This window comes from Tamandua tetradactyla, chromosome 2, assembly GCF_023851605.1.
Source record: "Tamandua tetradactyla isolate mTamTet1 chromosome 2, mTamTet1.pri, whole genome shotgun sequence".
Lineage (NCBI taxonomy): Eukaryota > Metazoa > Chordata > Mammalia > Pilosa > Myrmecophagidae > Tamandua > Tamandua tetradactyla.
In genome coordinates, this window is record NC_135328.1 from 44,494,667 (window position 1) to 44,516,574 (window position 21,908).

Below are 21,908 nucleotides of genomic sequence, written 5' to 3' on the forward strand. Positions count from 1 at the left end.
TTTCCCAAGACTATGCTCCTGAACCGATTTCATTTTTTTCAATGCAAGGTATGCTGAATTAAGAAACAGTGTTTATTCTGACTCTGTCAGGCTTGTTGCTTTTTCTCAGCTTCTACAGACACATTGACTTAATTCACTTCCATAGCCCGGCTCTTAATGCAATATTGGACTAAATTAAAGAGTTTAGGCAAAAAGATTTAGGTTGTACATCTGTTTTTGTTTTAAAAGTACAATGGGTTTCGGACACTATGTAATAATAAAAGGAACAATTCAACAAGAAGACATAGCAATCATAAATATTTATGTACCAAGTCAGAATGCTCTAAAATGCATGAGGCAAACACTGAAAACAGAAATAGACACATCTACCATAATAGTTGGAGACTTCAATTCCACACTCTCATCAATGGACAGAAGATCTAGACAGAGGATCAGTAAAGAAACAGATAATTTGAATAATACAATAAATGAGCTAGACTTAGACATTTATAGAACATTACACCCCGCAACAGCAGGATACACCATTTTCTCAAGTGCTCATGGATCATTCTCAAGGATAGACCATATGCTGGGTCACAAAGCAAGTCTCAATAAATTTAAAAAGATTGAAACCATACAAAACACTTTCTCAGATCAAAAATGAATCAAGTTGGAAATCAATAGTAGGTAGAGTGCCAGGAAATTCACAAATATGTGGAGGCTCAAGAACACACTCTTAAACAACCAGTGGATCAAGGGAGAAATTACAAAAGAAATCAGTAAACATCTTGAGGCAAATGAAAATGAAAACACAACATATCAAAACTTATGGGATGCAGCAAAGGCAGTGCTAAGAGGGAAATTTATTGCCCTAAATGTCTATATAAAAAAACAGGAAGGGCAAAAATCCAGGAATGAGCTGTTCACTTGGAAGAAGTAGAGAAAGAACAGCAAGCTAACCCCAAAGCAAGTAAAAGGAAAGAACTAATGAAGACTAGAGCAGAAATAAATGAAATTGAGAATATGCAAACAGTTGAGAAAATCAACAAACCCACAAGCTGGTTCTATGAGAAAATCAGTAAGATTGATGGACCTTTAGCAAGATTGACAAAGAGAAGATGTGAGAGGTTGCAAATAAATAAGATCAGAAATGGAAGAGGAGACATAACCACTGACCCCACAGAAATAAAGGAAGTCAGGAGAGGATACTATGAATAACTTTACGCTAATAAACATGACAATGTAGAAGAAATGAACAACTTTCTAGAAAGGTATGAACAACCAACTTTGTTCGAGAAGAAATAGATGACCTCAACAAACCAATCACAACTAAAGAAATTAAATCAGTCATTAAGAAGCTCCCCAAAAAAGATAAGTCCAGGACTGGATGGCTTCACAGGTGAATTCTACCAAACATTACGGAAAGAATTAGTACCAATTCTGCTCAAACACTTCAAAAAAATGGAAGAGGAGGGAAAGCCACCTAACTCATTCTATGAAGTCAACATCACTCTCATACCAAAGCCAGACAAAGATATTACAGAACAAGAAAACTACAGACCAATGAATATAGATGCAAAAATCCTCAACAAAATTCCAGCAAATTGAATCCAGCAACACATTCAAAGAATTATACATCATGACCAAGAAGGATTCATCACAGGTATGCAAGGATGGGTTCAATATAAGAAAATCAATTCCTGTAATACACCAAATCAACAAATCAAAGCAGAAAAACCACAGGATCTCTCGATTGATGCAGAAAAGGCATTTGACAAAATTCAACATCCTTTCCTGTTGAAAACACTTCAAAGGATAGGAATAGAAGGGAACTTCCTCAAAATGATAAAGGGAATAGATGAAAAATCTACAAGCTGACATCATCCTGATGAAAAACTGAAAACGTCCCCCCTAAGATCAGGAACAAGACAAGGATGTCCATTATCACCACTGTTATTCAACATTGTGTTGGAAGTTCTAGCCAGAGCAATTAGAGAAGAAAAAGAAATACAAGGCATCAAAATTTGAAAGGAAGAAGTAAAATTCTCACTGTTTGCAGATGATATGATACTACATGTTGAAAACCCAAAAAAAATCCACAGCAAAACTACTAGAGCTAATAAATGAATACAGCAAAGTGGCAGGTTACAAGATCAACACTCAAAAATCTGTAGTGTTTCTATACACTAGTAATGAACAATCTGAGGGAGAAATCAAGAAAAGAATTCCATTTACAATTGCAGCCAAAAGAAGAAAATATTTAGGCATAAATTTAACTAAAGAGACAAAGAAAACTACAAGAAATTGTTAAAAGAAATCACAGAAGACCTAAAGAGATGGAAGGGCATATTGTGTTCATGGATTGGAAGACTAAATATAGTTAAGATGTCAATTCTACCTAAATTGATTTACAGATTCAATGCAATACCAATTAAAATCTCAACAACTTACTTCTCAGTAATAGAAAAACCAACAACCAAAATTATCTAGAAGGGCAGGGTGTCCCGAATAGCTAAAAGTATCCTGAGAAAAAAAATGAAGTTGAAGGTCTCACGCTACCTGACTTTAAGGCATACTATGAAGCTACATATTATGACCAAGGTGGTCAAACAGCATGGTACTGGCATAAAGATCGATATACTGACCAACGGAATAGAATACAGTGTTCAGATATAGACCCTCTCATCTATGGACAATTTATCTTTGATAAGGCAGTCAAGTCAACTCACCTGGGACAGAACAGTCTCTTCAATAAATGGTGCCTACTCTGGGATCTGTAGTGTGACTGCTTGTTGAAGTGTGCTTTAAAAATTATTGCTTTTTATTTTCTTTGCTTTGTAAATATGTTACATTTTAAAATTAAAAAAAACATTTAAAAAAATAAATAAATGGTGCCTAGAGAACTGGATATCCATATGCGAAAGAAAGAGGACCCATATCTCACACCCTATACAAAAATTAACTCAAAATGGATAAAAGACCTAAACATTAGATCTAAGACCATAAAACTGTTAGAAGAAGGGCCACAGTGGCTCAGCAGGCAAGAATGCTTGCCTGCTATGCCAGAGGACTCGGGTTTGATTCCCAGTGCCTGCCCATGTAAAAAAAAAAAAAAAAAAGCTGTTAGAAGAAAATGTAGGGAAGCATTTTATAAATCTTATACTAGGAGGTGGTTTCCTAGACCTTACACCCAAAGCAAGAGCATTGAAGAAAGAAAGAAAGAAATGGGAACTTCTCAAAATTAAACTCTTTTGCACATCAAAAAATTTCATCAAGAAAGTAAGAAGACAGCCTAAACAATGGGGAACAAAATTTGGAAATCACATAGCAGATAAAGGTCTAGTATCCAGAATTTATAAAGAGATTGTTCAACTCAACAACAAAAAGACAGCCAACCCAATCACAAAATGGGCAAAAGACTTGAACAGACACTTCTCAGCAGAGGAAATACAAATGGCCAAAAGGCACAAGAAGAAATGCTCAACTTCCCTGGCTATTACGGAAATGCAAATCAAAACCACAATGAGATATCATCTCACACACACCAGAATGACCATTATCAATAAAACAGAAAATGACAAATGCTGGAGAGGATGTGGAGAAAGAGGCACACTTATCCACTGTTGGTGGGGATTTCAAATGGTACAACCACTGTGGAAGGCACTTTGGCAATTCCTCAGAAAGCTAAATATAAAATTGCCATACGCCCTGGTAATACCATTGTTAGGTATCTACTCAGAGGACGTGAGGGCAAGGACGCAAACAGACATTTGCACACCAATGTTTATAGCAGCATTGTTTCCAATTGCAAAGAGATGGAAACAGCCAGATATCCATCAACAGAAGAGTGGCTAAACAAACTGTGGTATATACATACGATGGAATATTACGCAGCCATAAGACAGAAGAAATTTATAAAGCATGTAACAACATGGACGGACATTGAAGACATTATGCTGAGTGAGATTAACCAGAAACAAAAGGACAAATACTCTATGGTCTCACTGATATGAAGTGACATTAGTGAATAAACTTGGAGAATTTCATTGGTAACAGAGACCATCAGGAGGTAGAAATAGGGTAAGATATTGGGTAATTGGAGCTGAAGGGATACAGATTGTGTAACAGGACTGAATGTAAAAACCCAGAAATGGACAGCACAATACTACCTAACTGTAATACAATTATGTTAAAACACTGAATGAAGCTGAATGTGAGAATGATGGAGGGAGGAGGGCTGGGGGCACAAAAGAAATCAGAAAGAAAGATAGATGATAAAGATTAGATGGTATAATCTTGGAATGCCTAGAGTGTATAATGATAGCAACTAAATGTACAACTTTTAAAAATGTTTTTCCATGAGGAAGAACAAAGGAATGTCATTACTGCAGGGTGCTGAAAATAAATGGTAATTAATATTTTTAAATTTCAACCTATGTGTGAGACTAAAGCAAAAGTGTTTATTTGGTACAAAATTTATATTTTGATTAGTGCATTTCCTAATACAACTTATGTAGATAGCTTAATTGAACACCATAAGTACATGGAACCTTAAGTAGGACATGAGATTTTGTTGGTTTGTCCAGAGGGATACCCTGAAAAATCGCAGAGTGATTTGATCAGTGAATAAAAAAGTATTTGCAAAGTCCCCTTCGGGGAATGGTGAGAACGGGGGAAAATTCAACCTCCCCAAGTTGAATTCTTGATATTCTCACAATCAGTGTGGACAACCAAAGCTATAGGCTGAGCCCCCAGTCTTGGGGTTTGTTCATATGAAACTTGTTCCCAAAAAGGACAGGTCAAGCCTACTTAAAATTAGGCCTAAGAGTCCCTGCAAGAGAACCTCTTTTCTTGTTCAGATGTGGCCTCTCTCTCTCCAGCCAACACAACAAGCAAACTCACCACCCTTCCCCTGTCTACATGGGACATGACTTCCAGGGGTGTGGACCTTCCTGGTAATGTGGGACAGAAATCCTAGAATGAGCTGTGACTCAGCATCAAGGGATTGAGAAAAACCCTACAATGAGCTGTGACTCAGCATCAAGGGATTGAAAAAACCTTCCCAACCAAAAGGGGGAAAAGTGAAATGAGACAAAGTGTCAATGGCTGAGATTCCAAATACAGTCGAGAGGTTATCCTGGAGGTTATTCTTATGCATTAAGTAGATATCACCTTGTTAGTCAAGATGTTATTGAGAGGCTGGAGGGAACTGCCTGAAAATGTAGAGCTGTGTTCCAGTAGCCATGTTTCTTGATGGTGATTGTGTAATGATATAACTTTCACAATGTGACTGTGTGATTGTGAAAACCTTGTGTCTGATGCTCCTTGTATCTACCTTGTCAACAGATGAGTAGAACATATGGAATAAAAATAAATAATAGGGGAAACAAATGTTAAAATAAATTTAATTTGAAATGCTAATGATCAATGAAAGAGAGTAGTAAGGGGTATGGTATATATAATTTCTTTTTTCATTTCATTTCTTCTTCTGTTGTCTTTTTATTTCTTTTTCTGATTGATGCAAATGTTCTAAGTAATGATCATGATGATGAATATGCAACTATGTGGTGATATTGTGAATTATTAATTATATATGTAGAATGGAATGATCCTATGTTAAGAGTATTTGTGTTTCTTTCTTGTCATTTTTTTAATTTAAAAATTAATTTAAAAAATTAAAATGTTTCTGCATGAGGAAGAATAAAGGAACGTCATTACTACAGGGTGCTGAAAATAGATCGTAATTAATATTTTAAAATTTTACCTTATATGTGAGACTAAAGCAAAAAATGTTTCTTTGGTAGAAAAAAAGTACAATGGGTTTCGTGTATTTCTTCTGCAAAGAAAAATAAATTCAAACCAGGGTAGTGTAGTAGTTTGGGGTTAAAATTAACCCCAATTTTAGTGAATTATGTTTCTAAAGATAGATGTTTTTCACTCCATAAATGCATTCTATGAGCACTACAGATACTTTAAAATATCTATGAAACAAAAAACAGAAACTAAAAGCAACCCACAATCCCATCACTGAACACATCTACTATGAATATTTAGTTTCCTATTTTCAATATGTTTTGATTAATAAATAAGATATATTTACATGTAGACATAGTATTTACTATATATGACATTGAAAACATCTAAGATTTATAATTTGAATCAGTCTCTATATGGCACAAAATTTACCTAAAGATTATAACTATGTGTATGTTCACAGTTTGAGAAAGACATCTCTTTTGAATATACTTTCATAACATTCCATCTTAAGAAAACATATACAAATTTCCTCCCCAGTTTGTACTTAGGTTTCCAATCCTTTTGAGTTAATCTAAAGCTATACTGAAATGAACAGCGACATGGAATATTTAGGGATGTATCTGTGAGGACATTTTTCATTAGAAGAGGTAGTAAACCTATTTGATTCATGCACTCAGCTGCTTTCCCTCAAGAGGCTACCAAAACCATGATTCACAGACCTATGTATCTGGGAGCAGCTTTTTTACTGTATTGACAACATCTCCAATGATCATTGATTTTTCTTTACTTCCATTCGGTAAGTAAAATAATGTTACCTCATTTTGGCTTTCACTTGTCCTTGGATCATTCATGCATTCTTTGGGATTTAGTGGTTAGGGCAAATTCTTCTTTACCAATAGGTTTCCTTCTGCCAAGTTTCTTTTCTTCACTGATATGTTCATCCTTTTCTGATAAATTTGTAAGTGACTGTTAGAAATGAGGAATGTTTAACCTTTGCTTATTAAAACAATGGGGCTCACAAAAACACCCCAATTAAAAAACACCTTCTAAACCCAGAAAAGCCCACAGCAGGGACCCCACCGACCCCCAAAGCACCGCCCCCCGCCGACCACAGCCACCCCCAGCCCCTGAGCCCTGGGAGACCAGCTCTGACCCCCAAACCGCCCCTGGCCCGCTGTGGCCTCATCACGGCGCTGCCCCCAGGCTCCCGCCATGGCGCGGAGACCCCCGCCTCTCCGGTGCTTCCCGCCTCCTGCTCCGGTGCCTGGTCTCTGCTTCCTCAGGCCCCAGCCGGAGGGCCCCTGGACAGCCGCCAGGAGCGCGGCCTCAGCGGCTCCCGAAGCTGCAATGGCGGCGCCTCTGCGGAGCCTCCGGGTTGCGGCCATCTTAACAACGGCAGCCCCGTGCAGGGGAGACGCGGGGGCTCTGGGGGCGCCGGGTAGGGGGCGGGTGGGAGGGGGAGCGGGCTGAGGGGGCGACCCGAGACGGTCCTGGCCTGGTGAGATGGCAGTTAACAGATGCGGCTTGGTCAGTTACTGCAGGAAGGCCCTGCGTCTGCCGCCCATTCCTGGTCCTGGTAGTTGGACCATGAACACTGCTGACCCAGAATCTCTAACTCAGGCCTCCAGCTGCGCTGCACATGGGAATTCTCATGCTTAGACAGTCTTAGACAACAAGAGAAATCGGAGAGAGAAAGGAGGAAAGCACGATCAGGTATAAACCATCCTTTGAATTGGAGAACCTTTCAAATTTTAACCTTTAGTGTAACTTTGAAATAGATGGCAAATCCTGTCATTTGCAGTATAAGGACAATGAAGCAGCAGGTTCACGAATACACCACTCCTCAGAAAGAGCCTAGGTTTGATGTTTTGTCCAAATCATAAGGCAATTGAAGCAGAACTAATGCCTCAAGGTGCTATTTGAAGTACTCATACTATTATTCATTGAAGAGTTATTTGTTGAATTTTGACCTTGTGCAGACTAAGAACTGTGCTGTTGAGGGTCCTGGGGAGAGAGTAGGGGCATTGATTTGCCCTTGAGGAATTTACATTGGGGCAGAGGGATTGGTGAAGTTATCCCAAATACATGGCTGCGCTTGACCCTTTGCACCTTGCACGTAGGTAAATATCTCCCTATTGCTCTCAGCCAGCCATGGTTGCACCTGCTGGTCTTGTACTGCCATCAAAAGTGAGCTCATCAACCTGATGTGCATTGAAGCAACTATTTAGTCACTAAGTATTTTGAGAAGAGAAAGGGTTTATTGCTTAGTCGACTAATAAGAAGACTGGAGGAAACCTTAGATCAGTCTCCGTGAAGAAAATAGCGTCTGGGCTTTTCTATGGCCTGGAGAAGGTCGGCTAAAAGCAGTGGTGACAGATTCAGTGAGAGGCTGTGGGCTAATCAATCTGGGGGAAGGCAGGCCTAAGGGGGAGGGTTAAGCAGAGCATACCGTGTAGTAGAAAATGCTTGGTCTTAAACAGAGGCTTAACATGCTCAGTGGGGCTCAAACCCATCAGAATCAGCCAAGACAAGAGCTACAAAGGCAAAGGAAACTAACTTTTCTTGCAGTGAAGCAAGCTTTTTCTGAATAAACATGAGAAGGTGAGAGTTCAAGCAAAAAAAATGAAATCTTTTGCAGTCTGGTAAGAGAGGGTTCACTTCAGTGCTAAGGTGGGTTGGTAATTGTAGGTTTCTCCTGCCCTTTCAGTCTTGTGTCTGAATCCAATTCTAAGTGCTTCTTCAATGAGCCCATAAGAAACACTCCTCAGAGTACCTCTCATCAGACAGATTAAGCTTAGCCTAATGATCTTATTCCTGGTTTGTTGTTGTTATTCTAATAACTTTTCTGTACAGCAAAATGCATTTGTCCCATTTATTTTTAAATAATCCAGACAATGCTTTTCCCTACTTTTCTGACATCCACTTTTCGGCCCACCAGAGTGTGTTCCTTATAAATACTGTTGGAGACAGTATTCTAATATGACCTCATTATTTCCATCCATGGGTGATTGATCCTTGTATGGTCTCCTACCCTTTAGTGCATGAGAAACTTATGACTGGATGAGATGTCACTACCATGAGTAGGTGTCTACTCGGTTGATACGGAGTTCATCAATATGGAGACTGTCTGCTGTAGGCTTGATCTGATCAGGCAAGACTGTATAGGGGACTGTATCCTTTGTAAACTCATACATTGGAGATATGAGAGGTCATACAGAGAGGACCAAGTGGCATGGCCCAGAGAGTGGCATCTACGGATTTAAAGTAGTCTGGTCAACAAACAGCAAGACAAGGAAGATCTGAGTTGTCTAATCACCAGAAATGTGTCTACCAACAGCCTGAGAAGGGGTGGGAGCTTCCTTACTAAAGACTCCAGTTAGCTCTCAGCCAGCCAACACTTTGATCTGTTTTGTGAGACCCTGAGCAGAGTACATGACCACTCTGCTCAGACTTCTGACCTGCAGAAACCCTGAGGTAATCAATTTTGTGTTGCTTAAATGTGGTGGTAATTTCTTACACAGAGATCAAAAACTCTAACTCCAACACTAAAGACTCAGTGGAAATGCAAAGAGTGGGTCTTAAAGGTGGACACCAGGATGATGCCAGGATGGCAGCTCAGGGAAGGGCTTGGTGCCAGCAGGGATTCTTTGTGTTCCACCTTGTCCTGTTTAACATCTGGCTGCCTTGGCTAGCCCCTCAAGGTTGAGTTCCTGCCCAGTTGTCCTGCCCAGTTGCGGTTAATGTCAAATCAGTTTGTCAAGCTAAGATCTGGTTGGGCCCACTGGTATGGAGTTTTCTGGCCATCAGGTAAAAGAATTCTCTACTATTTCTCTCTGCTTCTTCTGGTGCTATTATGAGAAACAGTCAGGCAGTCAACTCAAGGGAAGCACATCTGCAAAGGATGGCTCCTCACTTTACATTTTCTGATTTTGGTCCTAGTTCTTATTCTTTTCTAGAAGAAAGGGGGGCAGTCTAATAACCCCAAATTTAATTGGCCTCAGTGGGGATGTTTTGATCAAGTTAAATTAAATTATCTCAAGAAGAAACATTACAGCCCCCAAATTAAAATTGTTTGCTAAATGAGATATTTTGACAAATAGCTCCTAGTTCAGCAATTTGAAAGTAAAACCTGTGCTTCCACTGGCTGCTTTAATTTTCTCCCCACTACTGTGCTGGCTGCTTTTCTCTCTCTGTTTCTGGCAGTGCTGCTAAAAACCCTTTCTGCCTTTGCTACTCCCCACCCCAAGCCTGACCTTCTGCCCAGTCCCCCCTCCAATCCTTTTAAAATTAGCCCACTAGACCCAGCCCCAATATCCTCCCAGACGTCAAAATCAAATCTAAGGGAAGTAAGATTAAGGACAGGACAGAATCACAGATGCTCACTAGTCCTTTATTTCTTGGGTTCAAAGCATTAGGGAGAGTAGGGTCCAGCAGAAGTAATCTTGGGGTGGCCTGCTTCTTTGATGGAAAGAGAGGTCACTGGATTGCTTAACTGTGCAGACCTCCCTGTAAGTATGCAAATAAAGGAACATCCTGAAATAGCTGTGGAAATGGAGCACATGTTACAAAAATAAAAGAATTAAAGTTACAGCTAAAAAGAAGTGTGCGGATTTCCACCTCCAGTTTAATAACGAACTTGTAGGAATGCTAAATATGACAGATAATGATATGGAGGTGGGAAACCTGTCAGTTTTAAAAATTATGAAGGAATAAAAATAAGAGAGAGAGACCTAACTAAAAATGGGAACTATTTTAGCTAAAAATAAAAAATAAAAATAAATAAAATAAAAGATTAGGATCCAAAACCCTGTAATTCCTGAAAGAACACTGAGAAATAACCAATGCAATTAAAGTATTAGCAAAAGTGCAAACAGTCAAACCCATGTAAAAACCTCTTTAACAGCCCTACATAGCCAGGAAGTGAAACTAGAATGATAAAGGAATATTCCGCTGGGGAATTCAGTAAATTGGGAAAAACTTCTCCTAGTAGCAAGAATTAGAGACTTTGGCCTGTATCTGCCTTAAATTTCACACACCTCCTAAGCAAACTGTCTTATGATTACTTTAAAAGAATGACCATAAAGAGGGCAAAGGCATCAGGAATCGCTGTTAACTTCTCTCATTTGAGAACTATGATACAAAATTGTAGAGCTAGTTCCTGATTTACTCTAACTCAGTGCCCTATACTATTGGGAAGATGCCCCTATACTAGGGGCTAACATGCCCCTGATGGTTTTTACAAAACTGTAAAAAACAAAATACCCTCATGAGCTTCAAAATTCTTGTAAAATTAAATCTTTTTTGTTAGGGGGGGCAATATAATGTCTACATGTGCCATCCATTCTTCTAAAAATTTGTATACTGCTGTTCCAAAAATGCATTGACTAAGGGTGGACTGAATTCACTCCTGTTCCGTGGGACAAGAGAGGGGTGAAGGAGAGAAGGACCTGGATTGAGGCCTGGGGGCTGAATAATAAAAGAGGGTCTCCAGGTTTGTTGGTGGGGAGGGCAGGGTGGATGGAATCCCCCCACCCCCCTGTGAAGCCCACCCGGGCCAGAGGGCGGCCCGCGGGGCGGTGTGGATGGAAAGGAAGAGATCATGCCTCCACTCCAGCCTGCCCCCCCCCCGCTGAGTCACCTCCCCGAGTAGCCCTCGCAGTTGGAAGCGCCCGTGGGGAGCCCAGAGGCGCGCCCCGGCCACCGCCAACAGCCTTCGGCCAGGCGCTGGGAGCAGTCGTCTGGCTGGGTGCCAGGAGGGGCCGGCCCATAGGGAGCGGTATGTGGTCGATCCGCAGGGTGCCGGGCGCTAAGGACCACCTGCTCTTCGGGGCGCTGCAGCCAGCTCCCAGGTCCCCTGCGCCAGGACCCGCTGTCCCGCTGCAGCCGGCCTGGAGCAGCGCCCTGTCCTGCAGGCCAACTTCCACCCAACAGTGCGGTCCGGGAGGAGGGGCGGGCCTGGGGAGGAGGTGCCTAAGGAGCACCGCCTGCTGGTGGCAATGGGGAAGTGCAGGCACACACACTGTCGAGGGTTTCATTCTTTTTTTTTTTTTTTTTTGCCTACTTTTAAAATGTATTTTCTTCTCTATATCTTTTATCAGAGGTATTATTGGTACTTTTATTTCTTATTTTTAATTTCATTTAATTTTATTTATTTATTGTTCGTTTTCTGTCCCTTCTATAGACACTGGTGTGAGATCATTCCCAATACATCTTTGGGTGTGTACTTCTTACTTTGGGGCCTACTACTGTTGAGGTGTGATTCTGTTGTTATTTTTTTCATATTTCCATTATATTTTAATTTTTTTATCATTATTGTTTTTATTTCTGCGGGCGGGGGGGGGCCTGGGCCAGGAATTGAGCTGCGCATCCCACATGCTGGATGGGCGTTCTGCCAGGAAGTTCACATGTACCTTGGCTTTAATTTTAATAGACATTCAAGCAGAATTGGACCCTCTACATGACACCCAGGCCTTGGTTTGGCAGGGAATTTCTGTAGTATCTTTATGTGGCTTTTCTGTTAGGGTGATATTGCCTTCATAGAATGAATTAGACCGTGTTCCTTCTGCAATTTTTGGAAGAGATTGAACAGATTAGTATCCATTTCTATTGGAATGATTGGTTAAAATATGCCTATGTAGCCATCTGGATGTGGGTTTTTCTTTGTTGGAAGATGTTTGATGACTGAGATGATCTCTTCTGATTGGTTTATTGAGTTCTTCTATTTTTTTCTGTTAAAAGATACATATTGCAAACTGTGGACATGAGCTAACAGTAATGTTTTAATATTCTCCCATCAATAGTACCCAATGTACAACACCAAAAATATGGGTCAATAATTGGTAGGGATAAGGGGTATGAGAGGATTTGGGCTTTCTTTTTTATTCTTATTTTGTTTCTAGACTAATGACATTGTTTGACAAGAAACTAGTCACGCTGACACCAGCAAGTCTACTGTCTTCACTAGCTAGCACCACTCCTGCAGACACATCCTGCCTGTCCAAGTTGCAAAATTAGTGAAACATAAGCCATATACATCAAGCGCCAGGCAACTCATGCAGCTCCCTCTCCCTTGCTCCCCTTCCCTGGTCCCCCACACCCTACCTTTGTTCCTAGCAGGCATATGGACTACTTTCCCAAAGCTTGCCTTTTGAGTAGTGACTTTTTGTTGCTGTTCCACTATAACATGACTTTTAGTTCAACAAACTTCTTCTGTACTTTGCTTTCCAGTCTGTTTTCAACAAAACAGTCTGCTGTCAAAAGAGTGGAATTCGAAGGCAGACATTGCGACGATGCCTGGATGACAGCTCGGTGAAGAGCTTGACACTGGCAAGAACCCTCTGTGGTCCATCTTCTCTGGGTCATCATCCAGCTGCCTTGGCTAGCCCCCCTCATAGCTTTGACCTCACACCCCATAGCCATTGAGTCAAAACTCGTTGTTGACCCAAAGTCTGGTCACGTGTCTGGTACAGTGTCTGATTCTGCCTGTCAGGTAAGAGAATTCTCTACAGTTTCTCTCTGGTTCCTCTGGTGCTGTTGTCATCAGTTGATATGTGGAAACACCTCCAGACAGGACGGCCACTCATTTGATGTCATCTCACTTAGAACCTAATTAATGTTCTTTTCTCAAAATGTGGACAAAGTTAATGTTTGATGACCCTAGATTTACTTGGCCTCAATGAGGAAGTTTTGAACATTGCAAACGATATTATCTTAGGGAAACATTTGACCCTTCCATAGTTTCTCCCCAAATCCCCAAAGGGAGGCTTTTAGAAGCTATTGAGGGTGAGTGCAAAGCCCAGTAGGAATCCCTCAAATAAATGATGAAAGTTTAAAATAGAGACTCAGGACCAAATGAAAGTCTTTAAATGTGGAACTGAAAATCTCATGAAGGAGTTAAGTAGAGACTCATGATCAAAAGGAAGCATTCAAAAGAGTCTCCTGATCAGTGCAAGGAAATGGAAAGCAAGACTTCTTTTTCTAGTCAAAAGCTACTGTCTTCCCTGCCACGCCCGATACCCTCCCCAAACTTCCCAAATGTTCAATCCCTGGTTGCCTAAGCCTGATCACGCCAACTTTACTCACCAGCTTTCCCCTCTCTCCCTCGCGAGGATCCCATAACACAAGTTTAGTCACCACCCACACTGGTCCTGCCCTGTGTTCAGTGCTCTGTGCACTGGGTCGAGTGGTCCTTACTTACAGCGGTACAGTGGATGCATTCAGCACCCAGTCCCCACATGCTCACAAGGCTAGGAGAGGTGATGGGTGGGCTCTGGCCACAGGGCAGAGTTCCATACATCGTCATCTGCCCACATACCAGGTACCTCCTGGTTAAGTAATACTTCCTCATTCCTTGAGGTTCTGACAAGGCACTTGGAATACTTCCTGTACTGTTCCCAAAGGAAGGGGAGAGGCGAGGCAGGGGTGCAAACAAAATTTGAAGAAAGGAAAATATTTCCCTTACAGCTAGGGTAGCACCTGTGAGCCTCACATGCCCCATTCAGTGGAAGGATTGGAATTCAATCCCTAGGAAATGCTCAAGGTGTGTTTTAAATAATCAGTTTAAATTGTGGAATTGGAACCCATACCACACCTTGAAATCTGTTCTAGAACTTATTGTTGCCATATGCTTTGAAATTTATTGCTTTTTTGAATATATTTTTCAGAAAAAAAGAACATTAAAGTCAATTGTGATGGGGCAATGCAACAGTGGCTCAATGGCAGAATTCTCACGTGCCATGCCAGAGACCCAGGTTTGATTCCTGATGCCTGCCCACGCAAAAAAAATAATGAAAAGTAAAAGTCAGTTGTGATAATAAATGCACAGCTATATGATGATATTGTGAACCACTGATTGTACACTTTGGATGATTACATGGTATATGAATATATAATAAACATCCATAAAAATCAGGCAGTAAAAGAAAAACAATATGATAATCAGACCCACCTCCCTCTCATGAAAGGGCAAAAAAATATTCTATGGCAATATTGGTGGAGTCTCAGCTCCCATATGAGGATTTCCCCATGTCCTCTTAGAATGCCATAACCTGACAAGTAACTACTACAAAGTTATCAGTGTAACCAATCCAGCATCCTTTTCTGCCTTTACCACCTGAATAAACAAAAGTGAGCGCATCATCCTGATGTACACTGAAGCCAATATTTAGTTGCTAAGCATTCTGAGAAGAGAGAGAGTTTATTGCTGAGTTGAGTAGTGAGGAGACTGGAGGACACTTAGATCTGCCTCCAAGAAGAGTGTGGGCTTTTCTACTGTTTGGGGAAGGCAGGAGAAAATGGGGGTGAGGGATGGGGTGAGGGACTATGGGCTAATACATCCAGGGGATAGCAGGCATGAAGGGAGGGTTTAGCAGAGCATGCTGCCCTACAAAAATGGCTTGGTCTTCAATAGAGACTTAGCATGCTCCATGGGGCGGCAGTGGGGTGAGGTGGGGCCAGGACCCTGGGAAGGTCATGGGTGGGGTTCCATGGGCCTGAGGAGAGTGCAGGGCCCACTAAGGCTGTGAGTAGTTCACGGGAGCCCAGGTGAGCCTGTCAAGGGGCAGGGTCATGCCAGGTAGGAGGAAAGGCTCAGGGCTGGAATTTGTCTGGGGCTGGGAGGCCCTGGGTCACTGGAGGGAGGGAAGTGCCTGCCTATTCTCACTGGGGATGGCTAAGTCACCTAACCAGCTGGAGACAGGCAGGGTGACCCTAAGGCCGACAGGCATCAGGGCCACTTAGAAGCAGCCCCTTGACCACTTGAGCCCCTTCTTCTTCCTGGGAAGAAGGGTGGAGTGGGCTCTCTTCTTCATTTTCTTGCCCATGAGGAAGGTCCGTTTGGTTAGAAGTAAATGATAAGTTCCTGAAGGATCCATGGCATAGAAGACATTACCTTCATCAGGAATGTTTAGCCCTGGGTGGGGGGGGGCGACAGACAGAGGCACAGTAAGCTTTGCTTACAGTGTTTCCCAAACCACTCCACCCCTTGTGCAGCACACAAAGTCAGACTCTCCCAGAGACATGAGTCCCTCAGTTAGCTCCAGAACCTCCAAAGAGTCCTTGGACTGATGCCTACCCAAGGGCAAAACTCAAGAAGCACTGAACCCAAAAAATCTTGTTAACACATGACTCTGAATGCACCCCTGGGAACCTCAGCCTAGAGCTAACAGAGGGTCCTCCCACCAGCACACCTTATGGCCAAGTGCTTGATGCCTTCACTGATGGGGAGGTAGGTGCTATAAGAAGCGTTCTCGAAGGCAGATGTCCCTGAATACTGCACTCTTGGGGAAAAGGTAACTGAGGCCCAGAGCAGGGCAGGCCAAGTACAGGCCTTTGATGGGGGCCAGGGAATCCTCCATGCCCTGAGGTCCCTCAAGTGAGCACTGACTTCCACTCTGATCCTCTTTGCCACCTGACTGCTCCAGCCTAGAGAGTACTGTACCATAATGCTCATCAGACTTCCTGCTCCTGCCTCAATTATCTGGCTACTTCCCTAGGACCTCAGATTTCCTTTTGTGAAAGACAGAGTCCCACTCACTTTGCTCATCTCAACAAAATGCTAATGGAATATAAGGGAGGATTTAGGAAACAATGTTCTGGGAGTAAGAACTGATTCCCTGGGCCAATGGATGAGAAGCCATTATCAGCTCACCAATATGAATAATAATAAAGCTATCCTTTATTTATAGTGTATGGAGAGGCTCTGTGTTCTCACATACAGTGTTTTCTTCTCCTACTGGGGATAAAAACCAGGCAGAGGGCACACGTGTAACTGCTCTATGGGTCCACAGCCCAGGCTGCCTGACACTGAGTCACTGCAGTGAATGTGAATTGGGTCCCTGGAGCCTCCAAAGGGGATCAAGAGGATTTTGTTTTGCTTTGACATCATAAAACATAGGCTTTAATATTTGCTATTGGTGTCCACAGACCCATGATTGTTTGGGATGCACAACTCAGCCCATCCTGACTAGAGGGTGCCCTGCCCGCAGAAATCCTGGGACAAGAAGAGAGGACTTTGTCTTGGATCTCAATCCCAGTCTGCACTAGGGCTCCAGTGCTTGGGCCACACCCAGGGATGACACACGGAGAGGAGATGCAAGGCTCAGGGGAGACACTTATGGCTCCAAGGGCTCCAAAATGCTGAACACCTCCCTTTTAGAGGTTGTCTTGGGTAGACACCCCAGGTGGTGGGGGCTAGGAGTAGAGTACTGAGGCTGCCCCCTCACAGAGAAACTCCTGGACAAGCTCCCTGACTTAACTTCCATCTGGTGAAATGATTTGCACCAGCTTGTAGCCCTTTGCTGCCTCCAGATCCAGGTGGTACTCATCCATGGCTTTGAGGATCACAGCCGGAGACCTGTCATGGCAGGTGATCTGGGCGTGTCGGGGGACAGGTCATCAGGACATGGTTTCTGGAGCAGGCTCCCACAAGGGCAGTGGCTGGGGCCCCACTGGAGCTGTCTCCAGCAGAGCACAGGGCTCCATGAATCCAGTTGGGTCTGAGTGTAGCATGGCCCCACTGCCCTCTTCTGCTCCCTTCATAGGCCTCCATGGAAAGAGGGCCCTTTCCAATCATTCCATCCCATTTCCTACAAGAAAGGCATGTATCCCTTACAGGCTCCTCCAGAGGGCTGAGCTCCTTTACTCTGGGTGCTCAGGTTGCTCACATCCTACTCATTTCCAGGCGTCACAATATCACAGGGTGTTGGGGACAGATGTAGCCAGTTGGAGCCAGCTTCACCCACCACTTCTCATGCTTCTCTTTTCTCCCTGAACTCTGTCCTCCTGAACAGGTCACTCAACGATGACAGAATTAGCGACTCTGAAAACAGACATGTGTCTAAGTCTGGATGGCAGCAAGAAAAGGAGCTGGATGACCAGAGGCCTACTGTATGCCAGGCATGTGGTGGTTGAAGGGACCCACTCCAGTGCCAAGCCCTGAGTTTGGGCAGGGCTCAGACAAAGAGTCATACTAGTGACATCTCAATACAACCATCAAAACTACAGTCTACAACTGAACTGCACAGCAAGGCATGTGAGTAAGCCAACACCTCAGGCAGCCTTTGTGCAAGTCAGGGATGAGGTGGCTCCATCAGCAGATCTATCCAGAATCTGCCCCCCTCATGGCCTCTTCCCTGCATCAGTCCCTACACTCCATTCCTGAGTGGTTGTGGCACCCCCTAACTGGCTTTTCTGGCTCTACCCTACACAGGGTTAGATGTGACTCAACCCCTGAGGTCTCTTGTGACCTCAAGCATACCCCCTGAACCCTGCAACTTCACCTCTGACCTCCCGAGAACTCCTCAGTTGGGCCAGGCCCATGTTGAGCTTGGGGCTCTCCATGCTATCCTTTCCCTCCCTTCTTCCAGGGGCTGCCTCAGTGAGGTTTTCCCAGGCTGGCCAACCTCAAAGTGGAAGCCTCACATCTATGTCCACTGTCCTCAGCCATGACCGACACCTAACACCTTCCTTTACTACTTGTGGATCTGCGTGGCTGTCTGTCCTTCCCAACCCACTAGGCTCGTGGTTCCAGGAGGGCAGGGAAAGAACATATCAATCATTCTGCATTCCTGTCTCTCCGGTGAGGGGCCACCAGGGTCAACCGCCCGCCCAGCTCACCACGATGCTCTTTGGCACGTTGACATGGTCCCCATCCAGGCTGAGGTGGACGATGCACAAGTCGCCCACCTGCTTGTTGTAGAACAGCAGGGGGGCTAAGGCTCTGTGGGCACTCAGAGGGGCCCTGGGCTGTGGGCGGTCTGAGGAGAAGGTCAAGTCACCAATCTATGGGAGGATGGTGAGAGCAGGGTCATCCCCAGAGCCTGTGGGACACTTTCAGCTGAAGATGAGCTTCAGGGGGTTTGAGAACCTGTTTCCAAGTCAGGACTCCTGACCCCTTTTGAGGGTGTAGAGAGGGGAGGGCCGGCACTGGAAAGGGGCCCAGAAGACAGACCTTCAGGGAGAAAATTGGGCAGACACCTGCTTCTCCTGGCCATCAGGGTATTTGGAGATGAAGTCTAAACTCATTTCCAGGTTGGACTGGGAGGCATCGGCCTCACGTCTAGGGAGTGAAACAGCTGTGACTCCAATGCTGAGGTCACACACAAGCTAGAGCCAGATACTGGGCAGGAAATCACTGCTGCAGCTGGGCTCAGCGCTGAGTTCCTGGGGGCTGGATAGAAGGGCACCTTAGCTGGGGCCAGTGCCAGGGACCATCCACTCCCTCCTGTGCCTACTGCCCTCGGTGCTCGGGCCACCCTGCCAAGGGCTCCTGTAGGCCACGGGAGCCCTGAACCCCAGGCACCAGAGAGATCACTCAGCATCTCCTATTTCCATCATGGGAAAACCAGGCCCAGACCAATGGGGGCATGATGCTGTCACAGGGCTGGTCAGGAGAGGAGAAGGGTCCCCAATACTATAAAGTGTAGACACCCTGAGGCAGAATTCCCAAAAGGGAACTCACCCTGCGCTTCGAGGCTTGACAACATCTGGGAGGTTTGGGGCTTCGAATGTGTTGCTGGCCGATAGGGCCAGGGGCTCCCGCTTACAGGAAAGATGGTAGCTACAGAGCAGAGAGCTGCTGTGAGGCTACAAAAAGCCACAGTTCAGGGCCCCACCCAGAGTCTGATCAGAAGGAGGAGGAGGACAGGACCCCAGGGGACTCCAGGCCACAGGTCTGCTGGGTGCTCAGAGCCAAGCCACAGGCTCTCTGGGCCTGGTGTCAGTGGGGGCAGGTGGGGCCCTGCTCCTGCCACTTTCTGCCCTGGCCTTACCACTCAGACTTGCTGAGCTGTTCCACAGACCCAAACCAGGCCCTAAATTCCTCCATGGGCCAGAAGTGGATATAGCTGCACCCCGCTTGGAGGTGCTCGATCCTCGGTATGACCTGGTATTCCTGGGGCAGAGGGAAGGAGAAGATGGAGAAGAGGCCAGGGTGGCCTTGCTGGGTGGGATAGGGGCTGCAGCTGGTGCCTGTGGATTTGGTCACAGGAGCCGCCTCCTTCCCTGCACTCTCATCCAAGGCCTCCCTATCCTCAGTCCAGTTTTCTCACAGAACCTCCTGCAGGGAAATGTCCTTGATGCCACCACCTCCCAAACCCCCGGGAGAAATTCTACCTCATCTCTGTGAAACTCTCCTGGTGAGAAACTGAAGGTGGATGGAGCAATGGAATGTCATGCCCTGTGAGTCTCAGACCCCTCCTCCCACACCTTAACCTGCAGTGATGCCCTGAGCTCCTCACCTTCAATCCTATTTCATAGTCTATCAATCTCCCCTGGAAGACAGAAAGCCAGGTCCATCAGCAGAGGTCCCAAAAGGCACTGACCAGCCCCCTCACCCTCTCCTATGCACGACTGGAAGGGGACACCAGGGCCAGGCCAGCCCATGCAGGGCTCAGACCTATTCAGGGATCTGGGCACCAGAACAAGGTGCCCTGGTTAGAGGCATAGGGACCTTCCAGGCTAACCATCTCTGAATGCAGATGGGGAGACTGCGGGTCAGGCAAGAAGTGACTCAGCAGCGGTCTCACCATGGTGGGGCTGACTCCACTCTCTCCCCATGCCCACACATGAGGGACAGTCTGTGCCCAGCTCAGCCAGGGGATGTGGGAGAGGGGTAAGGCCTATGGCTTGCTTCTGTGGCTGTAAGGGGAACATGATGCCTCAGCTCCCAGAGCTCCTATGGATGAACTGGGCCCTGGGCTGAGAACACAGGGCTTAGGGAGGGGCTCTTTCCCCTATACTGATGGGACTCAGCATCCACTTCCTGGCCCCAAGTCCTACTCACTTCCATAGAGACCATGGGAGCTAATTTAAGGGTGGCCAGCACTTGAAGAACAGAGGCCCCACAGGGCAGTCACTTGTCTCTTGTCCTGCTGGGAGTTGGAAGAGTGGTTGGCCATGCCAAGCTTGGTCTCAGTCAACACAGCACTGAGCACCACTGACCAGGGACTGGTTTTCCCACCCTCATGCTTTGTGGATGACAACCCAGTGCAGTGAGCCATGAAGAGAGAAGGAAGAGGTGGCTCTGGAGCTGCAGTTGTCCAGTCCTGCCATCCTGAACCCACTGGAGTCTCTGACCCCCATAGCTGCCCAAGGCCATGTCAAACACTTGTCCTCACCAAGGAGCCCCTTAGGAAATTCCCTTTGCCTAGAACTCTCTATGTCCACACAGCAATGGACATAATTTCATAAATCCTCCAAACAATTCGCATCCCAAGCTGGGGCATATGTCACTGTCCACGTGGTAACAGGAGGAGAATCCTACTGCTGAGAAGGACACCGGCTAAACCTTTCCATTTATCCTCTGTTCCTGAAATGGCCCAGCTACTTTTCCCATGCCCAAGGACCAGTGCCTCCTGCCCCCGAACTGCCCCTGAGCAGTGGCTAGCCAAACAAATCCCTCTCCCTCTTAGTGTAGACAAGACCAGCCTGGAATTTTTCAGGGAATATTTCACTGTGAATCTATGAACCCCACAGCCCACCATAGCGCCACCACCTGCCTCCACTTTACCTGGACTGGCAGTTCCCTATTCAGGGAGGTTTTGTTCATCATTTTGAAATGACAATTGCTATCCATTGGGGGAGGTCAGAGAACGGAAAATTTGGGGAATGATAAGGATAGATACAAGTGCCAATCCATTTAATTTTAGACTCCAGGGATCCCAATGGCCTGGATGAATGGGTTGGAAACTGAGTGACGATAAACCTTCCATATCTGATGGGATCCATTTCCCATGCCAACAGAGATGCTTTCTTATTTTGATTTTGGTTGGGCAAAGAGATTGCCTTGGAGCAAAGCCTCAAAAGGTTCCCCCAAGGCTTGGGTCTGTACCTGACAGGTCAGCCACTCTCTTTGCAGGTAGGACTGCTGAGGTCACTGTACTGTCTTCCAGCAGGGCTAAGGTCACTGATGGGGCAATGCCCAGCCCTTGTCAAGGTCCCTGGTTCCTCCGCTCTGGAGAGGGCCAGCCCACCTGGAAGCTTCCTTCCATGTCTACTTCAGGTGCTGGATGGAGTTGCTCCGTAGAGCAGACAGGATTGCATGCAGGGATACAAGTTCTGAAGCACTTGACATGCCTGGGGAAGGAGAAAGGAATGAGCTGGAAGGGGGTATAAGCTGGCATCTCCACTTCTGGATGACCCTGACATGCAGAAACACCCCAAGGACACAGCCT

General features: G+C 45.0%; 1 protein-coding gene and 1 long non-coding RNA gene across 7 annotated transcripts in view; one reads left to right on the forward strand and one right to left on the reverse strand.

Moving 5' to 3' along the window:
- LOC143669367 (ral guanine nucleotide dissociation stimulator-like) overlaps nt 1-21,908 on the reverse strand; it is a 61,209-nt gene that overhangs the window by 34,702 nt on the left and 4,599 nt on the right. For 5 of the 6 annotated variants that reach the window (XM_077144123.1, XM_077144126.1, XM_077144130.1 and 2 more), the window contains exons 1-2: nt 6,890-7,167; nt 6,552-6,683 (exon numbers count right to left, since the gene is read on the reverse strand). The exons of the other annotated variant lie outside the window; for it this stretch is intronic. The gene's annotated coding sequence lies outside the window, so the exon portion shown is untranslated. Of the gene's footprint in view, nt 1-6,551; nt 6,684-6,889; nt 7,168-21,908 lie in introns of those variants that run through there. 6 annotated transcript variants of the gene reach the window in all.
- On the forward strand, nt 7,211-20,539 carry LOC143669358 (uncharacterized). The gene is made up of 3 exons (XR_013168880.1): nt 7,211-7,449; nt 12,964-13,225; nt 17,526-20,539. It is a non-coding gene; the product is annotated as an uncharacterized LOC143669358 (long non-coding RNA).